At 36.7% G+C, this 17,868-nt stretch overlaps 1 protein-coding gene across 2 annotated transcripts in view; it reads left to right on the top strand.

Annotated features, from left to right (window-relative positions):
* Positions 1 to 17,868, top strand: part of LOC129872821 (RNA pseudouridine synthase 5) — a 64,682-nt gene that overhangs the window by 16,671 nt on the left and 30,143 nt on the right. The gene's annotated exons all lie outside the window — the stretch shown is intronic.

Below are 17,868 nucleotides of genomic sequence, written 5' to 3'. Positions count from 1 at the left end.
TTAAGGTTTTGTTGATTTCTTTACTTATATATATAGAGGTCATATAGCTACAAACAATTCAAATATTACCTTTAAAGTAATCAATTAAATTTTTCTGAAGTCAGTATTTCTTAGATAAGGAATTTTCAGAAATGGATCGGACAACTCCTATGATAAAAATGAACCAAGATATACACCATTAGTTTTATAACTAAATAATTCAATTTGATAAATTAAAAAAATAGGCAAGAGACAATGCTTAAGAAGCAAAGATCACTTGCACCTATTCTATCAATAAATTATTTGATTGAACATGTGTATTTGGGCACACACCAACAATTTCACCTCTTGAATTAACCAATGACAAAAAATGCGTCTCCAGTGCACATGAAAAATTCGTTCAGTTCCTCCAGATTTTTCGAAAGATGAAGCCATAAGAACCAAAGGCCATCTCTTGAGGCCTACACAGTTATAGCTGTCGTGGCTTTAAAATCACGTAAAATGGAATAGGCTGGCATTATCTTAATGCAATTCAAATGACCCCCACAACATAATCTGTCACTACAAAGTTGAATGTAGTTGATTGTTATACTTGCTATGATATTGTAGAGATGAGGCCATCTTAGTTGAGGATCAAATTCAAACAGTTGTATCATCTGACAAAGACAAGAAAATAATGAGGTTGAGTAACTAATACTATCAAATTTTGGATTCACTTGAAAAAATGTCTCACTAAAGCAAAAAGTGTTTTTGAGGGAGTAAATTGTTAAGTATTTTGAAAGAGAAAAGTAGCAACAATCACTTTTTAATGTCGTACTTGACAAAATAGAGCTGAATTTAAAAACCTCAAGTACTTGTTCATATTCAAATAAGGACCCAAAGAATTACCTTAATCTAGGGAACAACAATAACACATTCTTAGTTTATAGTTCAACTTTTGACAAAATATACAACATTTTAGGAAAAAAAATAATAAAACAGGTATTTTAGTCTATTGTGTAAATAGAACATGCAGTAATAGCAAGATTAACCATGCATGCGATGTTGACGTTATTTGTTTTTGTAAGAAGACGGTTATTGCCTCTCAATTTTGGAGATGTCGTTGCCACAAAAGTGCTTTATTTTCTTGCTCATTGTCACATGATAATAGATTTTATTGTATTTGGCACTCTTATCATGAAACCTTTTTTTTGTTTGAGGAAATTTATTTTATTCTTTGAAACTATAGACGGACAAGGTAGATTTAATTGATAAACGAAAAAAGTCCTTTGCAAGGGCAGATATCCACGGTTGAATAGATGGTGAACTTCTTGAACAGCTTCTGTTTTAGATTATTAAAGCACCATTGGAGAGGGACAATTACTATCACAACACAAATAATGTCAAAGGACTATGACTTATGTAAAAATATAAGAGAGACTTACATAAATAGCTATGGTAGTAGGGTGATTGAATTTGAATAGCTATAAGTATCTAATTTACCATAAATGACTATAGTTTATATCCGATTTTCATTGTATTATAGTATAATTTTTCTTTTTTAATTTATACAGTAATACATTCTTAAATGTACTGCAGTAAATAAGGTAAAAATTTGATACAATAATTGACATCCCTTTATTCACTCTCCAAAAACTCTCAACTTCTCATTATTAAATTAATAACTATTAATTACCTATTTAAGAAGCACATACGAATGGATGTCACGGGTAAAGTTGCTACCATGTGACCCTTGTAGTAACTAGTAAAGTTGTTGCCATGTGACCAGAAGGTCACGGGTTCAAGCCTTGGAAACAACCTATGGCAGAAATACAAGGTAAGGCAGCGTAAAATAGACCCTTGTGGTCGGGCCCTTCCCCGGACCCTGCGCATAGAGGGAGATTAAGTGCACCGAGCTGCCCTTTTATACGAATGGATTGTTAACAGATTAACCTAAAAGATAGGGTTACATTTGTTGTTATATTTTGTCTACATTGTTCTTCTTCGGCCGTCGTAACAGTATGCAGTGAAAACTTTTTTTTTCTCGTTGTATTTGATTTATGTATTATAATTTTGAATTAAACTGATCTACAGAATATAGCAAACATCAATATTTATTTAATATAAATAGCTACCGTTTACCTTTATAATTATGTATAAAATTTAAAAAATTATTTATGTATAATTAACTTTGCTATTTAATATTAAATTGTATCCATATAATATAATAAAGGTAAATTATTGTCACGACCTCGACCCATCGTCACTGGCACCTACTCTAACCCTCCGATGGGATAACCATTCTTACAGCCTAACTAAAAACAACCGTAAGATGTAAACAATTTTAAGGATGTGGAAGCAGGTTTAAATCAATAAGAACTACTGAGTTTCCATAACTCAGAAAATAATCTAGTCATTAACTTAACATTCGGAAAAACATCCTAGAACTGAAAGTAATATTACCAAAATTCTAAAACTAAACAAGTTTAGAACGAGAGTGCAACTCCCAATAGAAAACCAATAATGAATAAACCATTGTCTGAACGTCTAAGTCTTGAAAAAAGGATTAGAAATAAAGATAGAGCCCATGGCATCCTAAAAGAACAATTCACCCCTGAACTCGAACACAACTACTCCTCTAGGTGAGGTCTATCCGCAATCGACTGAATACGTCTTGTACTTAACAAAAGACAGAGCAAGGATAGTATCAGTACACAAAATCAATGGTGTACTAGTAGGATCACGCGGTTAGCCAATAAGCTCATCATGAAAAAGTAAACTAAACACAATAAGCAATATATACATAATAAGTTAATTATTTCCATCCAATTCAGTACTCAACAAGATCACAATTCAATTAAATCCATATTGTACAATTTCACATAAGGATCCTCTCATGGGACCTACAACCACTTAACTTGTGTCGGAACATGACATCCAATCTAAGGTTTGTGTCAGAACATGACACCAGATCCAATTTATGTGTCGGAACATAACACCAGATCCCAACATACAAAACAACCACAATTACATTGAGTATTCAATATTTTGTCACCAAGAACAGATTCATCATACAACAGGCCAACAAGTGATCAATTCACATAAAATCTAGCATGTTTACCCATTCATATACATATATGCATATCATGAAGCAATTTAACAAGTATATGAAACACATACAGGAAACAAAATCATCACCTACCTCGAATTCGAGCTTCAACAACCTTAAAATGCAATAGCTTTCCCTTTTTGGATTCATTCTGCTTGTTCTTGATCTAAATACAATAAATATATATATAAAGAATCAACAAAATGGCCTAACTATAATGAAAAATAACACAATTCTCATCCTAGGACAAACTCATGATCCTAATTCCACTCAAGAGCTATTTTCCACCATTACTCACACGCCAAAACCCTCTCACAACAGTCACTCATCCTAGTTTATGAGTATTAGGAATCAAAGGATGAGTTTAATGGTAAAATCCTTATCTTAAGCATGAAAATCCGTGAAAACTTGATGAAAATTGCCCTAGATAACCTCCTATCATTTTAGGAATGGTTTTTGTAGAATGAAACCATTTATGGGGTTTTTCACGTCTAAATCCGAGACTGTCCCACTCTGGCGAGACCCATCCCGCTCTGGCGACCCCGCTGTGGCAGAAGAATGATATGCGAAAATAGTGAGCTTGGAGTTTGATGTCCAAGATCCAATTTCAAAGCACACCCCCTTATAAAGATTTATTAAATTATACCCTTCACGCCAAGTCCAGTTTCGGAAGTTTTACTCGCCCGAATGAAATTCCGCAAAGCCGTAATTACTCCGCATCATCTTGTCTATCAGCTTACCCAATAAAATTAGGGATTAGATCCCCCACCATTCACAAATTCACCCTACACCTCACCTGACTCAGAATTCATTCAAGTCTGGCCTAGTCTAAATTTTTCCTAAATTACTACTCGAAGTTTTCTGGCCAAAAATCCTTCTCCATTGACCTATCCATAACGACGGGGACATGTCATTACAATATATACCAATTTACCCATCACTCTTCCCCGAGTGACCAACTAGGGAAAACAGGGCTAAAGTAGAGATAAAGTAGTACCTGTTTTGGTAAACAATTGAGGATACTTGTCTCGCATGTCCTTCTCAGTCTCCTAAGTCACCTCCTCCACCAAATGATGTTTCCACTGCACTTTAACTATTTTGATCTCTTTAGTCCTCAACTTCCGGACATCACGATCAAGTATTTCAACTGGCTCTTTCTCATACTAAAGATCCTTGTGTAACAGTACCAAGTCTCATTTAATGATGTAGTCCCCATCTCTATGGTACTTTTTCAGCATGACACATGGAACACTGGGTGTACCCCAGACAAGTTAGGTGGCAAGGCCAATATGTACGCCACTGGTCCTACATAATCAAGAATTTCAAAAGGCCTAATATAGCGGGGATTGAGTTTGCCTTTCTTACCATTCCTCATTACTCCTTTAATGGGTGACACTTTTAGAAGCACCTCTTCACCAGCTTCGAATTTCATGTCCCTCACCTTACGATCAACATACTCTTTTTGACAACTTTGAGATGCTAAAAACTTAGCTTGGATGCTCCTTACCTTATTCTGAGCATCCCTCACTAAGTCTACCCCCAATGGCTTAATTTCTCCAGCTTCAAACCACCCTATGAGAGACCGGCATCTCCTCCCATAAAGGACTTCAAATGGTGCCATCTTAATGTTGGAGTGGTAGCTATTATTGTAGGAGAACTCATACAAAGGCAAGAACTTATCCCAATATCCCCCGAAGTCGATCACACATGCTATCAACATTTCTTCCATCACATGGATAGTCCTTTCAGACTACTCATCTATTTGTGGATGGAAAGTTGTGCTGAAGGTGAGTTGATGCCCAACTCTTCATGCAACTTCCCCCAAAATTTAGAAGTGAACTGCGTACCCCGGTCTGAAATAATAAATAGGGGCACCCCGTACAACCTTACTATCTCTTTCATATAAATCATTGCCAACTGTTGTGTATTATAGTCCACTATCATCGGAATGAAGTGTGCTGACTTTGTCAACTTTACAACCACCACCCAAATGGAGTCATACTTTCCCAAAGTCTTAGAAAGTCCCACCACGAAGTTAATGGCTATTCTCTCCCACTTCCATTCAGGAATTGGCATTCTTTGTAGTAAACCTGCAGGTTTATGGTACTCATACTTCACTTGTTGGCTATTCTGACATTTGGCTACATATTCAGCTATGTCTTTCTTCATACCCGTCCACTAGTATAAATATTTCAAGTGTTAATACATCTTAGTTACGCCAGGGTGAATAGAGTATCGCGAACAATGAGATTCAGACAGAATTCTTTGAATTAAGCCTTCTACCCGGGGAACACAAATCCTTCCCCTAAAATAGAGTACCCCACCTGCATCAAGTGTTGAATCTTAGGCCTTGCCCATCAACACCTTTCCTTTAATTTCATTCAAAGTCACATCTTCAAACTGTTTGGTCTTAATCTCCTCTATAAAGGTGTCCCTTAGATCAACACTGGCCATCACCCACCCTTCTCTGAGATGCCTAACCTCATGAACCTGGCCTCCAAGGCTTGAATTTCTCTATCCAGGGGCCACTTACAGGCTCCCAAACAGGCTGGACTGCCCATACTAACCGATTTTCAGCTCAATGAATCTGCTACCACATTAGCCTTACCTTGATGATAATGGATAGTGACGTCATAGTCTTTGAGAAAATCCATCCACCTGCACTATCTCAAGTTCATGTCCTTCTGGGTGAACATATGTTGTAAGCTACGGTAATCAGTAGACACCTCACACTTGACGCCATATAAATAATGCCTCCAAATTTTTAGTGCAAACACTATCACTGCTACCTCTAAATCATAAGTCGGGTAGTTCCTCACATGAACCTTCAACTGCCTCAAAGCATTAGCTACGATGTTATTATCCTACATTAACACAACACCTAAACCTGAATGTGAAGCATCACAATAAACAATGGAGTCTTTACCTTCAACCGACAAGGTCAAAATTGGTGTTGTGGTCAGAAGGGTTTTAAGCTTCTGAAAGCTCTCTACGCACTTATCAGTCCACTCGAATGACAACTCCTTTTTAGTCAGCCTGGTCAAGTGAGTAGTGATAAAAGAAAAGTTCCTCATGAACGGGCGATAATAACTAGCCAGACCCACTAAACTTCTAACCTCGGTCACGGAACTAGGCCAAGCCCAGTTCTTAACTGTCTCAATCTTTTGTGGGTCTACCATTACTCCTTCTTTTGAAACAACAAGGCCTAAAAAGGCAACTGAAGGCAATCAGAATTCATACTTAAGACAATTTTGCATACAACTTTTGTCTTTCCAAAACACCTAAGACAATTCGGAGATGATCGGCATGTTCCTGTTCACTCTTTGAATATATAAAAATATCGTCTATAAACACAATCACAAAAAAATCCAGGAACGGCTTGAACACCCCATTCATCAAACTCATAAAGGCTACAGATGCATTGGTCAGCCCAAAAGACATCATCAAAAATTTGTAGTGCCCATACCTAGTTCTAAAAGCAGTTTTGGGCACATCCTCAGGCCTAATTTTCAACTGATAGTACTCAGACCTGATATCAATCTTCGAAAAGACTGATGCACCTTGCAACTGATCAAAAAGGTCATCAATATGTGGCAATGGGTTTTTATTTCTGATGGTAACCTTATTCAGTTGTCGATAATCGATGCACATTCTCATACTACCATCTTTTTTCTTAACAAACAACAGGGAAGCACCCCGGGGAAAAGCACTGGGATTAATAAATCCCTTATCAAGAAGTTTCTATATCTGATCCTTAAGATCTCTCAACTCTCTCGGAGCCATACGGTAGAGAGTAATGGAAATTGGACTAGTACCCGGCTCTAAGTCAATGCAGAAACTATATCTCGGTCAGGAGGCATACTAAGCATGTCTAAAAGAAACACTTTCAAAAAATCACATACTACTAGGATAGACTCAATAGAAGGAGACTCTACATCCATATTTTGAATATGGGCCAAATAGGCCAAACAACCCTGCCCTACCATTTTTTCTAGCCTAGAGAAAAGATACGATCTTAGTTGGCTTAGGCTTGTACACCCCTTTCCACTAATCTTTCCTTCTCTGGGATCTCTAGAGCCACAATTTTTTGCATTACAATTAAGCAGAGAAAAATAAGGGGACAACCAATTCATGCCTAAGATTACATCAAAATCGATCATGTTTAAAATCACTAAGTCAACCAAAGTTTGGTATCCCATAAACACCACAAAACAAGCATAATACACATGGGTGACTATGACTGACTTTCCAAAAAGAGTAGAAAAATGAACATGGGCATTTAGTATATCATACAGAGCATCAAAACCCAAGGCATATTTCACGTATACATAAGAATAAGTGAAACCCAGATCAAACAAAATAGTAGCCATCTGGTCATAGATGAATAGTACCTGTGATCATTGTGTTAGATGTCTCTGCCTCGGTCTTGCCCGAAAATGCTTAAAACTAAACCCGGTCATCCTAATGGGCTACCTCCCTGCCTGGCTGTCCTACTCCTCGACCTGCACTACCATTACCTCGACCTCCACGGCCTCTTAAATTTTCTCTTCGCCCACTCTGTAGACATCCTTTACCATTGCTCTCCCCCTAGACGTTGGTACTACTGCTCTGGCCTGCTGGGATGGTGAAACTGCCTCGTGAAGATGAGGATACTCTCTCTATATATGTCCCGGCTCTCCATAATTAAAACATCCACGATCAAAAGACGGCCTACTACCTGGGAATGATACTCTCTGACCCTCATTGGCTGGATGCTGCTGTGGAGTACCTGAAAAGCTGGCAGTAGAAGCTGGTAGCGGTGACTGAATTGTCCGAGCTGCAATTACCGACCTGCCTAACCCTCTAGAATAGGGTCCTTGGAAATTACCTGCGCTCCTGGGGGTTTTAGCCAAAGCTTTGGCATGCCCATCTCTTCTCATACCTTCCACATTTTTTACAAAGTCAGTGACTTCGTTAAAACACCTGCCTGACGAATTCATACAAACTGACAGCACTTGCAACTCGATGTTCAACCTCATCACAAATAACCTGATCCTCTCTTTCCCTATAGTGACCAGCTTCGTAGCATACCTGGACAACACATGAAATTTTGACTCATAAGCAGCCACCTATAACCCTCCCCGCTCTAGTGCCATAAACTTATCCTTCTTTCGGTCTCTCAAAGTATGGGGCACATACTTTTCTAGGAACAGGGCATGAAATTGAACCCAAGAAAGTGGGGAAAATACTAGCGAATGACATTCTACATAAGCCCTCTATCACTACTTGTCTTTACCCTACAGCTGAAATGTCACAAACTCAACTCTATGCTGGTGCACTATACCCAGCTTGTGCAACCTCTCGTAGCAATCAAGGATAAACTTATAAGCGTCCTCATTCTCAATATTGTGGAACACTAGAGGTTTGATCTTTAGGAACGTGGTGAGCACGTCATGCTCAGTACCAATCATCACAGGACCCGTGAGTGGCCTAAAGAAAGCATTAGTGCCTACCACCTCATCTGCTAGCTGAGTTGCAATAGCAACAGAACAAGATGTTGTGGGCATAATGAGGATGGCTCTAGTTCCAGCCAACCCACTCAAAAAGGCCATGATCGGCTGAGCTAGTATGGGGTCCAGAAGACCGGCAGCCCCAGCTTGGGTGTCTTCCTCCTTTTCAGCATTTTCCTTTTCTCCAACCTCTACATCTCTCTTTAATTCATTTTGGGGAGCAGGAGGGGCCTCGCCTACTAGCACCTCTTCAATAGAAACCTTTACTTTGGCAGGTTCTGCTCTCCCTCGAACAAAGGGCTTTTCCTCTAGCTCCACTAGAGCTACGGGCCATACACCGTTATATCATGTGTTAACCATCTGCTGACAAGAGAGTGAAAGAGGTCAGATACTAATTTGGATTACTAGATACCAATTGAAATCATGTTATAGCATGAAGGAAAGAAGATAAGGAAATATTTTCTAAAATCCTGTAGCCTCTCGAAGAAAAGTACATATGTCTCCATACCATTCCGCAAGACTCTACTCGACTCATTTTGGTATGACAAGTTCAACGAACCTAGGACTCTAATACTAATTTTTCATAACCCCAACCCGCCGTGACTGGCACCCACTCTAACACTCCGATGGGAGAACCATTCTTACAGCCCAACTAACAGCAATTGTAAGATGTAAAAAACTTCAAAGATGCGGAAGCAAGTTTAAATCAATAAGAACTACTGAGTTCCCATAAACTCAGAAAATAATCTAGTCATTAACTTAACATGCGAAAAAACATCCTAGGAACTATAAGTCATCATACCAAAACTATAAAACCAAACAAGTCTAGAACGGCAGTGCAACTCTTAATAGAAAACCAGTAATGAATAAACCATTTTCTAAACATCTAAGTCCTGGAAAAAGGACTAGCAATAAAGATAGAGTCCATGGCAGCCTGAAAGAACAGCTCACATCTGAACTTGAATACAACTACTCCTCTAGGCGAAGTCTCTCCGTAGTCGGCTGAATATACCCTGTACTCAATAAAAAATAACGTAAGTATAGTATCAGTACACAAAATCAATGGTGTATTGATAGGATCACGTGGTTAACAAGTAAGGTGATCATGGATAAGTAAACTCAACACAATAAGCACATATATACAGGATAAGTTAACCATTTCCATCCAATTCAGTACTCAACAAGATCACAATTCAACTAAATCCATATAGTGCAATTTCACATAAGGATTCTTTCATGGGACCTACAACCACTTAACTTGTGTTGGAATGTGACACCCAATCCCTAATTTATGTCGAAATGTAACACTTGATCCAAATATGTGTTGGAACATGACACTCAATCCCATTTATATGTCAGAACATGACACCAGATCCCAACATACAAAACAGCCACAATTACATTGAGTATTCAATATTTTGTCACCAAGAATAGATTCAGCATACAACAGGCCAACAAGTGATTAATTTACATAAAATCTAGCATGCTTCCCTATTCATATACACATATGCATATCATGAAGCAATTTAACAAGTACATGAAACACATACGGGAAACAAAACTATCACCTACCTCGAATTCGAGTTGTAACAACCTTAAAATACAAGAGCTTTCCCTTTTCGTGTTCGTTCCGCTTGCTCTTGTTCTAAGTAGAGTAAATATATATAAAGGATTAACAAAAATGGCCTAACTATCATGAAAAATAACACAATTCTCATCCTAGGCCAAACTCATAATCCTAATTCCACCCTAGAGCTATTTTTCATCCTTACCCACAAGCCAAAACCCTTCCACAACAATCACCCATCCTAGTTTATTAGTATTAGGAATCGAAGGATGAGATCAGGGGGTAAACTCCTTACCTTAAGCGTAAAAATTCATGGAAAATTGATGAAAATTGCTCTAGATCACCGGAATGTTTTTGCAGAATGAAACCGTTATGGGGGTTTTCTTGTCTAAATCCGCGATTATCCCATGTTGGCAGGACCCATTTCACTCTGGCGAGAATAATATCTCTCTAGAGGGATATGCAGAAACATTTAGCTTAGAGTTTGAGCTCCAATCCCCTATTTCAAAGTACACCTCCTTCTAAAGATGCATTAAATTATACCCTTCATGCCTAGTCCAGTAATGGGAGTTTTACTCATCCGAATGAAATTCTACGAAGTCGTAACTGCTCCGCATCTTCTTATGTATCAACTTACCCAATTAAATTAGGGATTCTATCCCCCATAATTCACAAAGTCACTCCAGACCTCACCTGACTTAGAATTCGTTCAAGTCTGGCCTAGGCTAAATTTTTCTGAAATTACTACTCAAAGTTTTTTGGCCCAAAATCCTTCACCATTGACCTAACCATAATGATGGGTATCGGTCGTTACAACTGTAGCTATTTATATTAAATAAATATTGATGTTTGCTATATTCTGTAGATTTTTCAAAATATAATTTAATAAGCTCAGGCTCAATTTCAATGGGTCTTCTCATTTTGTAATCCAGCTCTTGGGCTAACTTCTTCTTTGGCTTCAGACATAGATTGCAACAAAGTACACATTAATTCATATGGTGCTAAATTTATATGGTTGCTATTCCCTTCTTTAATTTTTACTGTCCATTATTTTAAAAATAATTTTTTTGTTTTTACTTGTCACTTTTAATATTTAATATATTAAAAAAAGATCAAAAAAAAAAATTTACCTTCAACATTAATTACTTCTTCTCCAATTATTTAATATGGATATTATGATAAAACAATACTCATATTAATTATTATTTCTTAAGAACCATGTAACATTTAAAGTAGACAAGCAAAAGTGAACAAATAAAAGAGAATGGGTAAAGTACATATCAAAATTTATGGTTAATAGAATTCAAAAGGTTAGCTTTTTTCCACTAAGCCAATTGATTAAGAACTCTACATGCAGCTCAAACGACTTGAAAATTTAGATATCTACATTCGGAGAGCAGATGTAAGTCCACATTTTCAAAACCCGAAGAACAAAATTTGGTGGAATTTTGAAGGAAATAATTAACCTGAAAATCAAAATAGCAACGAGAAGAGCAATCTCAGAAGGGTGAAGAAGAAAATAACAACACAGATTATAGAATAAGAGATCAAAATATATAATGAAGGACTATTGAGTTGAAGTTTAAGATACTCTTTGTAGAACCTTAACAACACTAACAATAACCTCCAACCCTAGAAAAACACATATACTTGCTTTTTTCAAATGAAATGGTGCTTAATGTTTAATAGGCTAGCACATTAAAAATACAACCCCTTTCTATTTAGTGAATGGTAATCAACATATACCAAAAAGCAAGGCTAGTCCCATATGTTGATCAGGTTGAGCACCAACTTCTTACTCCAAATCCTTCTAAAGTAGTATTTTTTTTATGATTCGACTTGGGTGTGCCAATATTTTTGAAGAGTCCAAGCAACATGCAATTCAAAAAAGTCAACAGGTGTATGTCGTATCCCCCAAAAGTAGTGCCTTTGTATTGAAATGGATCATGGCTCTAACTTAATGTAAGACCTTGAGGGTCAATTTCGGAAATTGGCTCAAAATTACCATTTTACCCCTAGCATTAATGCCTCAGAGTATTATTTCACTATCATTTAATAGATAGTGAAATGGGCAAATTCTTGAGGTTTATAGAGTTAAGTTGTCAAAAGTGATTTTCGGTGTCAATTGGAGCTATGGGTCTCAAAATAGAATTTCATCAGTTCCATCAACTTTGAAATATGGAAATTGGTCTAAGAGAGTCATCGGAAACAGATTTGGGGTTGATATGTGAATTTGAGGTCTTAAGTTGAAAAGTTAGTTTTAAAAGAGTTAAGTTTGATTTTGGTCAACAAATCGAGTTCGGAGATTCAAATTGGATTTTTGATGATTCAATGGGTTCGGGTGGTAATTCTACTCCTAGAAATGGCTTCGTTGTAATTTTTAGAGGTTTCAATGGTATTTTGGGTATTTCAAGTGCCGAAACTAATTTAGTTGTGACTTAATGGATCCGGATCAAGGAGACCTCGAATTTGAATTTCGATAGTTCCATTGAGTCTGGAACGTTGAATTTAGTATGAGTGCATATATGGTTTGTGAGTATGGGATTTCGAACGATTTTTGAGGATCCAATTGAGAGTGTCTTAGACTTGGACAAAAATTATTGATTCTGCATTCTGTTACAGCCCATGTCCTACATCGCGATCGCGACGTGTGGTCACGCAATCACAAAGAGTCTTCTCTTGTAGTGTGCTTCGCGATTGTGAGGGGGGTCTTCACAATCGCGTAAGGGAATGTCCTTGTGCTTCGTGATCGCGACGTTTAATGACTCGCGATGTGTAAAAATGACCTAACCAGTGTTAAGTCGTGAAAACAGTCTTATTTCCAAAAAACCACCATTATTATCGATTTTGAGCTTTGAGTAGCGAATTTGGGTTGAGTTCTTAAAGGTTTTTGTGTGGGTAAGCTCCTTTTTCATTTCCCCATCATTTACCTATGAAATACCTCTCTTAAATCCTTGAAAAAGTTTTGTTTTAAGTGAGAATTGTCGAGGGATTTTAGTTCATGAATTTCAATTCTGTTTCATGGATTTCTAATTTATTTTGAACTCTATTTTTATGGGTTTTTCAACCATGAGTTTCTTATTATGAGTAGAATGTGACTTTTCAATAAAGTTTCAGATTTGACCCTTTTCAAAATTAATCAATATTTGGATTATTTTACCCCTGATTTTGAAATCTATCAATATGGCTGTCATTGGACTCCTTATGACGAGTATATTTCATTCATGATAGTGGGTTTCCATTCCAAGTGTTGAATTCGAGAGTTGATCATCCGGTGGAGGTGTTCAAGTGCAGTTTCGTCTATCGAGGTAGGATTGACTATCCTTCTTGGGACTGAGTTGGGGTGATTAGTCAAATTCTATGTTGTAGACCTTGGGATGGGGTCGTAGTGTAGTTTGGGACAGATAATTGATATTGGAATGCCTGTGTGGGGGCTTATATGTGTTGTATAGCCTGTATGGGGGCTTATGTGATATTTTATATGTGATTGAGACTGTGTAATTTATGACTTAACTATGTGGAATTGAGAAAATGTTATTTGACTTGTAATACCCATCTAAGGGGTAGAGCTGGGGGTTTGAGCATGCTAGTATTGAGATATTGTTGAGAAATGGATAAACACTTAATTTGATATATTTCCTTTCCATTACTGCCAATTGAGGGTGAATACCATGCTTGGGTTAAGTTTTGAGAACTTTGAACCTTGTACTTCATGTTGAGTTGAATATTACCTCTATGAATTATGCATTGTGATTACATTCATCCTCATTCATACTATTATTGATCATTGGGAAGTTGAGAACTGTGGAAACCCCTTTTGAGAAAAAAAAAGTGACATCTTTGGTATCCTTGACCAAGAGATAGGTGGAAAGCAAATGAGACATTAGTATCATGAGTTCTTGACCACGAGTTGGGTGGCGAGGTAGTTGATACATTGAGATTGTGATGAGGTATATAGTCTCAGAAACCTCCATGGGTCCTGCTTGGTAACACAGCTCAGCAGGTGTATATGATAGGTTGTGCGACAACCTTGATTCTACCGTACTATCATATCATTGCATCATCATAATGCATTACATTATATTGATACTTGTGATATTTGTTTTATCTGTTAATTATGCTATTGAACTATAATTATGTATTTACTTTATTTGCGTCGTTCTACATAAATTAGCGATAGCGTAGCCAGAGTAGGACTTTTCTACATGAAAATAGAAGCGTTTCTTAGTTTATTTTATAGTTTTTGATTAATTTCTTATACTCAGTCGGTTAAACCTACTGAGTATATATGGATTGTACTCACTTCTACTTTTGTGTCCCTTTTTTATGCAAATACTAGTCAAGGTACCCAGTGCGATAGTTGATTTTCTCTCAGATTCATCATCATCGGATCAGTGGTAAGATCTTAGGATGCAGATCGCCGCTATTCCATCTTTTATTTACAATTTTTTCTATATTCAGAGACTTAAACTGTGTATTCAGATTCAGATTTGTATTTAGATGCTCTTAAAACTTATGACACTAGGTTTTGGGGTATTTTAGTTGTTGTCTTCTATTTTGCGGTTGTTTGTGGCCTGACTTCCCTTTGGAAGTCTCATATGGTTTTACTTTTCAGCTTACGCATAGGGATGGAGTTTAAGGTGCGTGCCATTATGACCTCTATTTTTGAGTCGTGACACTTAACCCTAAAATATAGCTCATAGGGTGAAGATTATCAAAGATCATACAAGGCGACCAATTGTCCATCCATATCTGATGTGGGACTCTCCATAGTCTTTTGGGATGATCTGATACGAATGCGACAACATTTTTGAAGAGTCCAAGCAACCTAATGCACAGGTACCTTCCAGAAAAGTCTGATTAATAACATAGATATAGAAGAGACAGAGCATAGGTAATTCATAAAATGAGAGTATAGTTCATAGAGATGCTAAAAACATGAAAAGATGGAAATTGACTACTCGTCTTGGCATTCACTCAAGTCAAAATGAAAGTAAATCTTAAAGTTAAGCTCTTATTCACAACTTTGTCTTCATCAATTCCTAAAGAGAAAGCACTTAACAGGAGAAAAGGGAAAAAAAAGATTGAAGGAAAACTAAGTATTTAGCATCCAAATTTCCACTTCACAATCAGCAATACACATTGACATTTCCTCATCATTATATTATGTGAAGTTATAACAGTTCATTCAATTCAAAGTTGTGTAATCAAAGCACACAAAAAAGCGCTAGATCATTTTGAAATTGGGAGTTCAATACTAATACAGTTTTTGGTCCCATTTGCATTACCCCTTAAATTTCCATACACAACCAGTTCTCTTGAAAACCGAGTTCTAAAACTGGGAGGACCAACACTACATCCAGCAGAATAATCTACTATAGGAATTCATGCTCTTACATAATTTTTCAGCTCTGAATCGGAATAGGTAGGATAGTAAATAAATGTTAATGATATTTATTAATTGCTAAATTGCCGAAAATAAAAAATATAATTACCTCATCTACACAAGAAATATTCACTTCTTCATCAAGTACTTTTGGATGAACAAAATTGAAAAATATTGCCATCCTTGCATTAGAATGTAAAAGATATGAATACTATCAAGTGCTATACCTTTAAGTGAAAATCAAAAAAAGTGCATTTAACTGCTTTGTCAAATTCTCAAGCAAAAAAGGTGCATATTTTATGCAATCAGATAGGTTGAGCACTAACTTTCTTTTTCAACCACATAACTTGTGATTCCTTTGCTTAAACCTTATATTCTAAGGCTAAATTTATAAATACAAACAAGTCTTTTTCTGTGATTATACATCAATGTTAAATTCATACATGAATATACACCAAATTAGGTAAAACATTAATAATTAGGAGCTATTAAATCATGCAGTTCAACATCAAACCACAACAATAATAAATTTGATCGTATGTCTATAACAAACAGAAATTTCATTATGAATGTAACAATAATAAATATTAACAATATACTTGAATTATTAGCCCGAAGATAAGTAGTAACTTGAAAATAAAGGGAGCCCAAAATTTATGTTGAGCATCACTTCAATCTATCATTACACTGAAATTCGAAATTAATCATTAATGTTAACTCGTTTTTTCAAAGTAATGAGAAATAAGTTTTAAAAGAGTCTAGAATTAAAATCAAACAGTTCCTACAGAAAACCAATAAATTCTAACAACATCACATGCCAAAAATACATGAACATTGTGCCATTTAAAGAAAATAGAGAAAGCACCAAATAAAAATTAAAGTGAGGATAAGAAAATAATCATGCATTCCAACACAAACACATATCAAATAACACATAATAATTACAAAAATATTAGACAAAATCTAAAAGATGTTGATAAAGATTATTAAAAAAATTAATTTAACCCAGAATTTCTAACCACATAAAATTATAGTTTTTTGAAGAAATCAAAATTTACTCGTTTGAGGAGAAAGCTGAAATCATGAAAATGGAAAAGATAAAACAAAAAAGAAAAAGAAACTTAACTTATAAGAACGAGAAAGGAGAAAACTGAGAACTAATGAATGAGGAGTGAGATAACGTCTCTTTATATTGGTAGAATATCTAATTCTAAAATTTTTTAGAAAAGTCTTAAAGAGATTCAAGGGGATGGCTTACACGATGACATGCCAGCTCGGTCAATGATCTCGGCCGCATACTTCTTTTAAGATAAAAATAAACTGCCTGTATGACGAGTGACAGCAATGTCCAAGAAATAGCTTAACTGGATCAAATTCTTCATAGCAAATTCGGAGCTAAGAAGCAATATGATAAACCGGTGGAGTACATCAGAGGAAGAAATTAAAATAATATCGTCGACATACAATAAAAGATAAGCCATAGAAGTATCTCGATGATAAACAAACAAGGAATGATCGGTCTTACTGTGAGAAAACCCAAGAGTATGGACATAATCAGCAAATCACTTATACCAAGCCCACAGAGCTTGTTTCAACCTATAAAGAGATTTCTTCAGCAAACACACATGATTGGGTCTATCAGGATTCCGATAGCTCAAAGGTTGATACATGTAAACAGTCTCCTTGAGTTCGCCATGTAAGAAAGCATTTTTGATGTCAAATTGATGAATCGGCCACGCCTTGGAGAGAGCCAAACTAAGAACTGTATGAATAGTCCCCTGTTTTACAAGTGGACTAAATGTCTCACCACAATCCACTCAAACCTGTTGGGTTTTACCATCACTTACAAGATGAGCTTTATGTCGCTCAAACGAACCATCAGATTTTTCTTTATGAGCATAAATCCACATACACCGAATAACATTAACATTTGGAGGATGGGGCACCAACTTCCATGTCTTATTTTGAATAAGAGCATTATATTCATCATCGATAGTCATTTTCCAATTTGGGTCACGAAGAGAAGACACAGGATTACAAGGTAGAGGGGACTTCGAGACGGATGTAAGAAGGTTGAAAGACCTCTTAGGCTTATAGATCCCATGCTGACTCCTAATAACAAGACCAGTGGTAGACTAAAGGGAGAGACGGGAGTGGGTAGAGGAGGAGAGCTAGGTGGGAGAGCAGAAAAAGACGCTGGGGTCGGCCCAGCAGGAAGCAAAGGAGCGATCTGCCCAAGTGAAGGGGCAGATCCGCTGGTTGGGCACGGCAAGATGGGTAAAGATTTGGGAGGAAGGTGGCGATCCGGTGGGTTTGTAGAGATAGTGAGATGATGAACCACATAGGGAGAGGGTCCATC

The sequence above is a fragment of the Solanum dulcamara genome, chromosome 11 (genome assembly GCF_947179165.1).
Source record: "Solanum dulcamara chromosome 11, daSolDulc1.2, whole genome shotgun sequence".
In the NCBI taxonomy this organism is placed as follows: domain Eukaryota; kingdom Viridiplantae; phylum Streptophyta; class Magnoliopsida; order Solanales; family Solanaceae; genus Solanum; species Solanum dulcamara.
The sequence above is the reverse complement of the archived record's forward strand: the minus strand, read 5'-3'. Positions and strand labels throughout refer to the sequence as shown.